General features: G+C 38.3%; 1 long non-coding RNA gene across 1 annotated transcript in view; it reads left to right on the top strand.

Annotated features, from left to right (window-relative positions):
* The window catches only part of LOC148000318 (uncharacterized), a 36066-nt gene extending 25172 nt beyond the window's left edge, over positions 1–10894 (top strand). The window contains exons 2-3 of the long non-coding RNA XR_015641939.1: positions 7361–7671; positions 10444–10894. This is a non-coding gene — a long non-coding RNA (uncharacterized LOC148000318). The remainder of the gene's footprint in view (positions 1–7360; positions 7672–10443) is intronic.
* Positions 10895–11208: the final 314 nt, after the last annotated feature.

The following is an 11208-nucleotide window of genomic DNA, read 5'->3' on the forward strand; positions in this document are numbered from 1 at the left end:
GCCACAGGTTTTACGTGTTTGTAGATCTGGAGTTAAAAGAGTTGGTTGTGAGACACACAGCATGGCTTCTGGCCACTGAACTCAACTCCTGTGCAGAAGCAGTGCCTTCTGTTAACCTGAGCTGTGTTCCAGTCTTAATTTCAATTTTTATGATTGCAGTCATGGTTCCCCTTCTTGTCTACTGCATATTTCTTTTGTAGAAAATTATTTTATTTCTAATAGCTGGTAAATTTTATGAATAGGAGAAATAAACATTTTTCTGTTTTATTTTACAAATTTAATATTCATCTGAATGTAAATTATATTTTTGTAGGTCTTCGAAGAAAACTTCCAATGAAAAGGACAAAGTATGAAAAAAATTTATTTAATCATATTTAATAAGATAGAGTATAAAAGTTAAAGTCATATGATGATTTTGAAATATAGTAGAAAACAAAAATTAAGAATCTTTTGTTATATTCAAATATTTCTTTTCAAAACATTTTCAAAATTCACCAATATCCTGCTAAGACTGAACCCACAGTGAACGTGGGGGGAGGCGGCAAAGCGGGGAGGATGGGGAGGGGAACAACCATAAAGAAGGGGAGGAGGAGGAGGGGTTCGGGGATTGTTGGCCTGGAAACTGGGAAAGGGAATAACACTCGAAATGTAAATAAGAAATACTCAAGTTAATAAAAACAAAAATTGAAAAAAAATGTCACCAATAGTAAAGGTGTCCTTCCTGTAAAAGTCAGGCTTTTCAGAAGCATCTGCATTGTTACTTATGTAAAACGTGGGTATTTGTCTCCTCTGTATACTTTTGTTTTGGGGTACATATTATAAAGACATCTGATATAACTATAATTCATTTTATTGGTAAAAGAACAAGGAAATCATATGTTTGAGCTTACCAAACTCACGTCATCATCTGAGGGAAACTCAGAGGATTGTGAGATGTTCAGTCATAACACTATTTTGCAACTTATTGAACAGCTCAGGAGGCCAACCTAAGGTTGGAGTTTTGCATGCAGCCTCTGTGTGTGCTATAGAGGAACATGAATTAGAGTATCACTCATGAAATATCAAAGAACAGAAAACTAGTCTCAGCAGGAGTTGCCAGCAAGCCTGAGCTTCAGTGAGAGAGCATGACAGTGTGGCTTTGGGGTTGTTGCATGAGACTCATGGGTTACAACAAAATGCCACAGGCCAGTCAGCCAGGACATTAACTTGTGGGCTGCGCCTTTTGTTGCATCCTCATGTGGCTGGAGGATTGCAGCAGCTCTCTGGAGTGAGTTTGGTAAAGGGGGCTGAATCCAGACATGATGTCTTTGCAATGTGATGTGTTGAGGAGATACTCTGAGACTGCACCTGGTGTTTTCTTGGTTCCTCCTCTCTTTAACTTAGTTATGTTAAGATTGTCTTCTATACTCTTCAAAAAATATTTTATGCGTGTGTGTGTGTGTGTGTGTGTGTTTTTGTGTGTACACCTGGTTGTGAGCATTTGTTCGCATGCACAGTCTAGAGGAGGAGTTCGGGTGTCCTGCTCTATCATTATCCTGCTTATTCCTTTGAGATAGTGTCTGAACTTGAAGCTAGGTTGGCATGCCAGCACCAATATTTTGTCTGCTGCTCTCAAGTCTTGGTTTAGAGGCACATATGCAGTCAGATGTGATTTTTATGGAGATTTAAACTCATGTCTATATTTGCCCAGCAAACACCTATATACACCGAGCTAGTTCCCTTAAGTCTGATTGTATGTAACTGGTTTTTTGTAGTTTGCTCTTTTTATATTTTTATTTTTTATTTTATTTTATTTTTACTGGATAATTTTTCTTTATTTTTCTTTCCTCTTCTAATTTTTTAATTGTTCTTAGATTTCAAATGTTATTCTCTTTCCTGATATCATATTCATAATCCCTCATCCCATTTGCCCTCCCCCTTTTTCTATAAGCTTGTTCCCCTCCCCAAACATCTACCTTTCCTGTCTCCCCGCCCTGAAATTCCACTGCAGTGGGAGGTCCAGACATGGCAGGACAAAGGGTTTCTCCTCCCATTGGTACCCAACAAGGCCATGCTCGGCTACATATGCAGCTGGAGCCATGGGTCAGTCTATGTGTACTCTGTGGGTAGTGGATTACTCCCTAGGAGCTCTGGTTGGTTGGAATTGTTGTTCTTTTGGGGTTTTTGTTTTATGTTGGTACATCTTTTGGGAATATGGCCAAGAGAAATATAGCAGGGTCCTCAGATAGTCTAATTTTCAATTTTCTGAAGAACCTTCCCAGGGATTCCCAGAGAGGTTGTACCAGTTTAAAATCCCACCATCAATGGAGGAGTGTTCCTCTTTCTCCTCATCCTTGCCAGCATCTGCTGTCACCTGAGTTTTTTTTTATCTTAGTAATTCTGACTGGTGTGAGGTGGAATCTCAGGGTTGTTTCAATTTGCATTCCCTGGATGACTACAGATGTATGTTGAACATTTCTTTAGGTGCTTTTCCGACATTCAGTATTCCCGAGCTGAGAATTCTTTGTTTAACACTGTACCCCATTTTTTTCATGGGTTCTCTGACTCACTGGAGTCTAACTTCTTGAGTTCTTTGTATATTTGTGATATTAGCCCTCTTTCAGTTGTAGGATTGGTAAAGATCTTTCCCAATCTGTTGGTTGCCTTTTTGTCCTAATGATAAAGTCCTTTGCCTTACAGAAGCTTTGTAGTTTTATGAGGTCCCATTTGTAGATTCTTGACCTTAGAGCATAAGCCATTGGTGATCTAGTCAGGAAAATTTCCCCAGTGCCCATGTGTTTCAGACTCTTCCCCACTTTTTTTCTATTGGTTTGAGTGTATCTGGTTTGATGAGGAGGTCCTTGATCCACTTGGACTTAAGCTTTGTACAGGGTGATAAGAACGAATCTACTTGCATTCTTCTATACTGACATCAAGTTGAAATAGCACCATTTCTTGAAAATGCTATCTTTTTCCATTGAATGGCTTTAGCTACTTTGTCAAAGATCAAGTGACCATAGGTGTGTGGGTGCATTTTTGGGTTTTCAATTAAATTCCACAGATCTATCTGTCTGTCTCTGTATAACTAACAAGCAGTTTTCATAACTACTGCTGTGTAATACTGCTGAAGTCAGGGATGGAGATTCCACCAGAAGGACTTTTCTTTTATTGTTGAGAATACTTTTAACTACCTTCGTTCCTTTTTGTTTGTTTGGTTGGTTTGGTTTTGTTTGTTGTTGTTGTTATTCCAAACAAATATGCAAATTGCTCATACTGTCTCTATGAAGAATTCAGTTGGTATTTTGGAGAGTATATTGAATCTGTACATTGCGTTGACAAAATGGCCATTTTTACCATATTAATTCTGCCAGTCCATGAGCTTGAGAGGTCTTTCCATCTTCTGAGATCTTCTTCAATTTCTTTCTTCAGAGCCTGGAAGTTCTTGTCATACAGATCTTTCACTGTCTTGGTTAAAGTCACACCATGGTATTATGTATTATTTGGGAGTAATATGAAGGGTATCATTCCCTGATTTCTTTCTCAGCCTCTTTAACCTTTGAGTAGAGGATGGCTACTGATATCTTGGAGTTAATTTTATATCCAGCCACTCTGCTCATTATCAGGCTTAGTAGTTTTCTGGTGGAACTCTTGTCATCACTTAAGTATACTATGATATTATCTGCAAATAGTGATATTTTGATTTCTTACTTTCCAATTTGTATCTCTTTGACCTTCTTTTGTTTTCTGATTATTCTGGCTTAGACTTCAAAAACTATATTTAGTATTAAATAGCGAGAGAATGGGCAGCTTTTCTATTCCCTGATTTTAGTGGGACTGTTTAACATTTGTCTCCATTTAGTTTGAAGTTGGCTCTGGTTTCCTGTATATTGCTTTTACTGTGTTTAGGTATGGGCCTTGAATTCCTCATCTTTCAATACTTTTATTATGCAAGGGTATTGAATTTTATCAATTCCTTTCTCAGCATCTAATGATCATGTAGTGTTTATCTATGAGTTTTTTTATAAAGTGGATTATGTCGATGGACTTCCATTTATTGAACCATCCCTCTATTCCTGGGATGAAGTCTACTTCCTCATGATGGATGATCATTTTGATGTGTTCTTGGATCTGGTTGCTAGAATTTTATTGAGTATTTTTGTGTTGATATTCATTAGGGAATTTGGTCTATAATTCTCTTTCATTGTTGGGTCTTTCTGTGGTATAAGTAATTGTGGCTTCATAGAAGACATTTGTTGTGCTTTGTCTGTTTCTAATTTGTGGAATAGTTTGGAGAATATTGGTATGAGGTCTTCTATGAAAGTCTGATAGAATTCTGCATTAAACCCATCTTGTGGTGGGCTCTATTTGATTCGCAGACTATTAATCACTGGTTGTACTTCTTTAGGAGTTATGGGGTAATTTAGATGGTTTATCTGTTCATGGTTTAACCTTGGTACCTGATATTTGTCTAGAAAACTGTCCATTTCCTCCAGATTTTTAAGTTTTGTTGAATATAGGCTTTTTTTTTAGTAGGACCTGATGATTTTTTTAATTTCCTCAGATTCTGTTGTTATGTCTCCCTTTTCATTTCTGATTTTGTTAATTTGGACACACTCTCTGTGCCCTCTGGTTAGTCTGTCTAAGGGTTTATCTATCTTGTTGATTTTCTCAGAGAACCAGCCCTTGGTTTTGTTGATTCTTCGTATAGACCTTTTTCCTTTCTACTTGGTTGATTTCAGCCCTGAGTTTGATTATTTCCTACCTTCTACTCCTCTTGGGTGCATTTGCTTCATTTTGTTTTAGAGCTTTCATGTGTGCTGTCAAGCAACTGATGTATGCTCTCCCCTGTCTTTTTCTTTTTTGCAGTCACTCACAGTTTTGAGTTTTCTTCTTCACACAGCTTTCGTTGTGTCCCAAAGTTTGGATATGTTTTACTTTCATTTTCATTAAACTCTAATACGTATTTAATTTCTTCATTTTTTTCCTTGACTAAGTTATACGTGAGTAGAGCGTTGTTCAACTTCCATGTATATGTGGGCGTTCTTTCCATGATCGGTTATATGGTTCATTTTTGAGAAGATACCATGAGGTGCTGAGAAGTAGGTGTATCCTTTTGTTTTAGGATGAAATGTTCTATTAATATCTGTTAAGTACATTTGGGTCATAACTTCTGTTAATTTCTCTATGTCTCTGTTTAATTTCTATTTCCATGGTCTGTCCATTGATGAGAGAGCTGTGTTGAACCCTTCTACTATTATTGTGTGAGGTACAAGGTGTGATTTGACCTTTAGTAAGGTTTCTTTTATGAATATATATGCCCTTGCATTTGGAGCATAGATATTTAGGATTGAGAGTTCATCTTGGTGGATTTTTCCTTTGATGAATATGACGTTTTCTTTCTTATCTTTTTTAATGACTTTTGGTTTATGCAACATTAGAATGACTACTCTCACTGGCTTCCTTGGACCATTTGCTTGGAAAGTCGTTTTCCAGTCTTTTACTCTGGGATAGGGTCAATATTTGTCTCTTAAGTGTGTTTCCTATGGAGCAAAATGCTGGGTACTCTTTAAGTATCCAATCTGTCAGTCTGTATCTTTTTATTGGAGAATTGAGTCCATTTTTGTAGAGAGATATTAAGGAATAGTGCTTGTTGCTTTCTGGTATTTTTGTATTTAGAGGTGGTATTATGTTTGTGTGTTTCTCTTCTTTATTTTGGTTGCAAAGAGATTAACTTTCTTGCTTTTCCTTGGGTGTGGTTTCCCTCATTGTGTTGGGCTTTTATACATAATATCCTTTGTAGGGCTGTATTTGTAGAAAGAGATTTTGTAAATTAGGTTTTGTCATGGAATATCTTGGATTCTTCTTCTATCTTAATTGAGAGTTTTGCTGGATATAATAGCCTGGGCTCACAGTTGTGTTCTCTTAGGTTCTGTATGACTTCTGTCCAGGAACTCTGGCTCTCATAATCTCTGGTGAGTAGTCCAGAGTAATTCTTATAGGTCTGCCTTCATATGTTACTTGACCTTTTCCCCTTACTTCTTTGAAATTTCTTTCATTGTTTTCTGCATTTGGTATTTTGACGATTATGTGACAGGAGAAATTTCTTTTCTGTTACAGTCTGTTTGGAGTTCTGTATGTTTCTTGTATGTTTATGCGCATCTCTTTCTTTAGGTTAGGGAAGTTTTCTTCTATAATATGTTGAAGATATTTACTGGCCCTTAAAGGTTGGAGTCTTCTCTCTCTTTATACCTATATTCCTTAGGTTTGAGCTTCTCATTCTTCCATGGATTTCCTGTATGTTTTGGGCTGAGAACTTTCTGCTTTTTCCATTGTCTTTGACGGTTCTTCTGATGTTTTCCATGGTATCATCTGCCCCTGAGATTCTATCTTCTCTTCCTTGTATTCTGTTGGTAAATCTCCCATCTACAACTCCTAATCTCTTCCCTAGATCTTCTCTCTCCAGGGTTGTCTCTCTTTGTGCTTTCTTTATTGTTTCTATTTACATTTTTCACTCATGGATGGTTTTGTTTAATTCCTTCTACTGCTTGGTTGTGTTTTCCTGTAATTCTTTAAGGGATTTTTGTGTTTCCTCTTTAAGGGCTTGTACTTGTTTACCGATGTTGTCCTGTATTTCCTTAAGGGAGTTATTTCTGACCTTCTTTAAGTCCCCCATCGTCATGATAAAACGGGATTTAAAATCTAAGTCTTGCCTTTCCAGTGTGTTTGGATATCCAATATTTCCTTTGAAGGGAGAACTGGACTCTGATGATGCCAAGTAGTCTTTGTTTCTGTTGTTTGTCTTCATGTGCTTACTTCTCATCATCAGTTTGTCTCTGATGTTAGCTTGTCTTGCTGTTTCTGGCTGTGGCTTGATTCTCCTGTAGGCCCGTGTGTCTGCACTCCTGTGGACCTCTTTTCCTGTTCACTTTCAGCCAGTTCCAAGAACAGAGTGTTCTGTTCTCAGGGTTGTAGTTGCTCCTGGCAGCTGATTTTCAGCTGTCAGGGAGGGCAGGAACTAGAAGGGTCGTGCCCCTGAATGCTCCTAGGTCCCTGTGTTCAGAGGGCACAGATGACACTAGGCATTTTCAAGTGGGGTCTGGAATGTTGCCAGAGAGTATACTCCTCAATTTCTCCCATTAGAAATTTTGTAACTAATTGCTAGATTGGTCAAGGAAGTTTAAGGCTGTTTAAAAATTAGGATAATACACAGGTTAAATTAAAAATGATAAAAAAGAGATATAAAAATTGTGGGAACACATTTGATATTTGGAGCCTAATTATTTATTTGTATATGTGTGTATGTATATATGAATATTTACTTCTATATATGAACAGAGTAATTTCAAAAGTAATATTATTCTTAATGCTTTCACAATTTTAGATGACCCCACTGAGTCCACACGTAGAAGCAGCTTGACCATCAAGAAGTTCTGATGTATCCAGCATCACAGAATCACAGGCTCACAGGTCAACAGGCTTGCAGTAGGGACAGACTCCAGTGAGAGACAGCTAGACCAATCAAACCCAGAGATATACAGATGGCAGCACTCAAGCACAAGGACATAAGCAACAGAAACCGTTAATACTTGGCAACATCAGAACCCAGTTCTCCCATCACAGCAAGCCCTGCACCCCCCACACACCTAAAGGATCCAGATCTACATGCTCATCTTTGTCTATTCCACACCATTTGTGAGTAAACTGCATACTTTTCAACCCGATTGTTCACCCTTTTTACTCTTGAATAATATTGTACGTACAGCTAAAGCGAAGAGCATTAACAATGTGATAGTCCAAACAGTAATGAAATAAAGAAAGAATATTAAAAGGAGTAAGGGGATAAAAGAATAAAAATAGAAACAAGTCTGGTAGCTGGGAATATTTAACCATCTACTCTTTGTATTACAAACTTCCATTGTCCAAATTCAGTGCTTCAAAACCAAACGCATAAATGCTTCATGTTGTTAGGGTATCACTATGTGTATTTGGTTTTTTCAACTGTATTTTTTCTTGGATATTTTATGTATTTACATTTTAAATGTTACTCCCTTTCCCAGCCTCGGCCATCCCCTCCCCCTCCCTCTTATTCTATGAAGACGCTCCAATTCCCACCCACCCATTCCAAACTCAACACCGGCATTTCCCTACATTGAGGAAACAAGCCTTCACAGGACCAAGGGCTTCCCTTCCTATTGATGGGTACAATGCCATCCTCTGCTACATATGTGGCTGGAGTCATGGGTCCTTCCATGTGTACTCATTGGTTGCTGGTTTAGTCCTTGGGAGCTCTTGTGTGAGGTCTCATTGGATGATACTGTTGTTCTTCCTAAGGTGTTGCAAGCCGCTTCACCTACTTCTGTCTTTTCTCTAACTCCGTAATTGGGGTCCTATTGTTCAACCCAAAGGTTAGCCCATCTGTATCAGTCAGGCTCTGGCAGAGCGTCTCAAAGACACCCATATCTGTCTCTTGTCAGCAAGCACATCTTGTCATCAGCAATAGTGACTGGATTTAGAGGCTGAATATGGGAAGGATTCCAATGTGGGGCAGTCTCTGGATGACCTTTTCTTCAGTTCCTGATACACTCTATGTCCCTGTATGTCCTCCCATGATTATTTTGCTCTCACTTTTATGAAGGAATGAAGATCACCATTTTTATCTTCCCACTTCTTGAGCTTCATATGGTTTGTGACTCGTTTCTAACATATTCTGAGCTTATGAGCTAATATCTATTTATCAGTGAGTGGTAACATGTGTGTTCTTTTGTGACTGGGTTACCTCACTCAGGATGATATTTTCTAGTTCCATTAAGTTTCATAAGCATTTCATGTAGTCATTGTTTTTAAGAGCTGAGTAGTATTCCATTGTGTAAATGTACCAGATTATCTGTATCCATTTCTCTCATGAAGGACATCTGGCTTCTTTCCAGCTTCTGGGAATTATATAAATAAGACTGGTATGAACATAGTGGGGCATGTGTCCTTCTTATATTTTGGAACATCTTTTGGGTATATGCTCAGGAATGGTATGGCAGGGTCCTCAGGTAGTACTACGTCCATTTTTCTGAGGAATCTCCAGACTGATTTTTAGATTGGTTGTACCAGCTTGCAATCTCACCAACAATGGAGGAGTGTTTCTCTTTTTCAGCATCCTCAATGGGTACTTTTGCCACCTGATTTTTGATCTTAGCCATTCTAACTGGTATGAGGTGGAATCTCAGGATTGTTTCGATTAGCATTTCCTTGTTGACTAAGGCTGTTGAACATTTCCTTAGGTATTTCTCAGCCATTCAATATGCCTCAGGTGAGAATTCTTTTTTGAGCTCTGCACCCCATTTTTAATAGGGTTATTTGACTCTCTGGAGTCTAACTTCTTTAGTTCTTTGTATATGTTCCATATTTGCCCTCTATTGGATAGGATTGGTAAAGAACTTTTCCAAACATGTTGTTTGCTGTTTTGTCCTAATGACAGTGTCCTTTGCCTTACAGAAGCCTTGCAATTATGAGGTCCCATTTCTCATTTCCCGATCTTAGAACAGAAGCCATTGGTATTCTGATCAGGAAACTTTTCCCAGTGCCCATGTGTTTGAGGCTCTTCCCCAATTTTTCTTTTATTAATTTGAGTGTATCTGGTTTTATGTGGAGGTCCTTGATCCCCCTGTATTTGAGCTTGGTACAGGGTGTTATGAATGGATCGATTTGCACTCTTCTACATGGTGATCCCCAGTTGAACCAGTGCCATTTTTTGAAAGTGCTATATTGTTTCGTGTTTGATCATAGCAATAGAAACCAAACTAGGGCACGGTTCATTCAGGGTTAGACGGTTATCCTAATGTTTACATTAGGATAGTCTATGAAATTTTTATTAACTCTAATGTGAAGTCTATGTAGTAATAGACATATGGCATGCTTCCTTAATCTGGTTCTAGCACCAGAGTTCTAAGTCTATTACCAAATATAAATGCTTGATATCTCTGGGCATTTCATTTTTTTCTATCCCAACTTAATTTAGGTATTACCCTTCTTATTCAAGTAATTTAAGAAATTCCTAGTGGATTCATTCTTGTAGTATATGGGTGTGAGTTAAAATATTACAGCTCCAATAATTTCTTTCGTAGTATATATTGGTCACAAATATATAATGCCCAGGGGTTTTATTGATCCTCATACATAAATAATAGTTCTCCATAGTATTCATTGGAGGTTGGTTTCAGGCATCCCATGAATACCAAAAGCTATGAATATTAAAAATCCCTTCTAGAAAATGACGTATGTACATATAACATACATATAGCCTCTTATGTAAGTTAAACTATATTTAAGTTACTTGTAATATGTCAGAGAAATGCCTTATAAATAGTTGTTATGCTCTATTTTTTGAGAATAATCAGAAGGCAAGGCATAAATGTTCATCCTAGATGCAATTCTCACATATTTTCATTCTGATGTTGGCTGAATCCTCAACAGCAGAATTCATGGACAATTTTCAAGTCATGTCTATAGAAGAACTCGCTGGAGTCTTATGCCTTCAACATGAAAGCAACTGTTGAGGATGAGAAACTTCAAGGCAAGATAAATGATGAAGACAAACAGAAGATTCTTGACAAGTGCAATGAAATCATCAGCTGGCTGGATAAGAACCAGACTGCGTAGAAGGAAGAATTTGAGCATCAGCAGAAAGAACTGGAGAAGGTCTGCAACCCTCTCATCACCAAGTTGTACCAGAGTGCTGGTGGCAAGCCTGGAGGAATGCCTGGTGGCTTCCCTGGTGGAGGAGCTCCTCCATCTGGTGGTGGTTCTTCAGGCCCCACCATTGAAGAGGTGGATTAAGTCAAAGTAGAGGGTATAGCATTGTTCCACAGGGACCCAAAACAAGCAACATGGAATAATAAAACTATTTAAATTGGCACCAAAAAATCTTTCCTTATTCATTAGAAAAACATACAGGATTAGAGAATCATACAGGAGATGAAGATGTAGACAGATTCAAAAGGCTGGCACCGAGGAGTACAGATGACATCCCTGTGGAAGCAAGACTTTCAGAAAGTTTGCCTTCCTGGGCTGAAATGTCTTCTGTACGTTCCCAGGGGGTGCTGCAGAGAACAGTGGTCATGGATGGTCACACACAGGGGAAGATCCTTCTTAACCTCCAAGAGAGCTGGGAAACTCGATCATCTCATTTCCAGTTGCATCACTGGCCACTCCAGGCCCTTCAGTACATGTGATCACCCA

Source organism: Rattus norvegicus, chromosome 17, assembly GCF_021556685.1.
Source record: "Rattus norvegicus strain SHRSP/BbbUtx chromosome 17, alternate assembly SHRSP_T2T, whole genome shotgun sequence".
In the NCBI taxonomy this organism is placed as follows: Eukaryota; Metazoa; Chordata; class Mammalia; order Rodentia; family Muridae; genus Rattus; species Rattus norvegicus.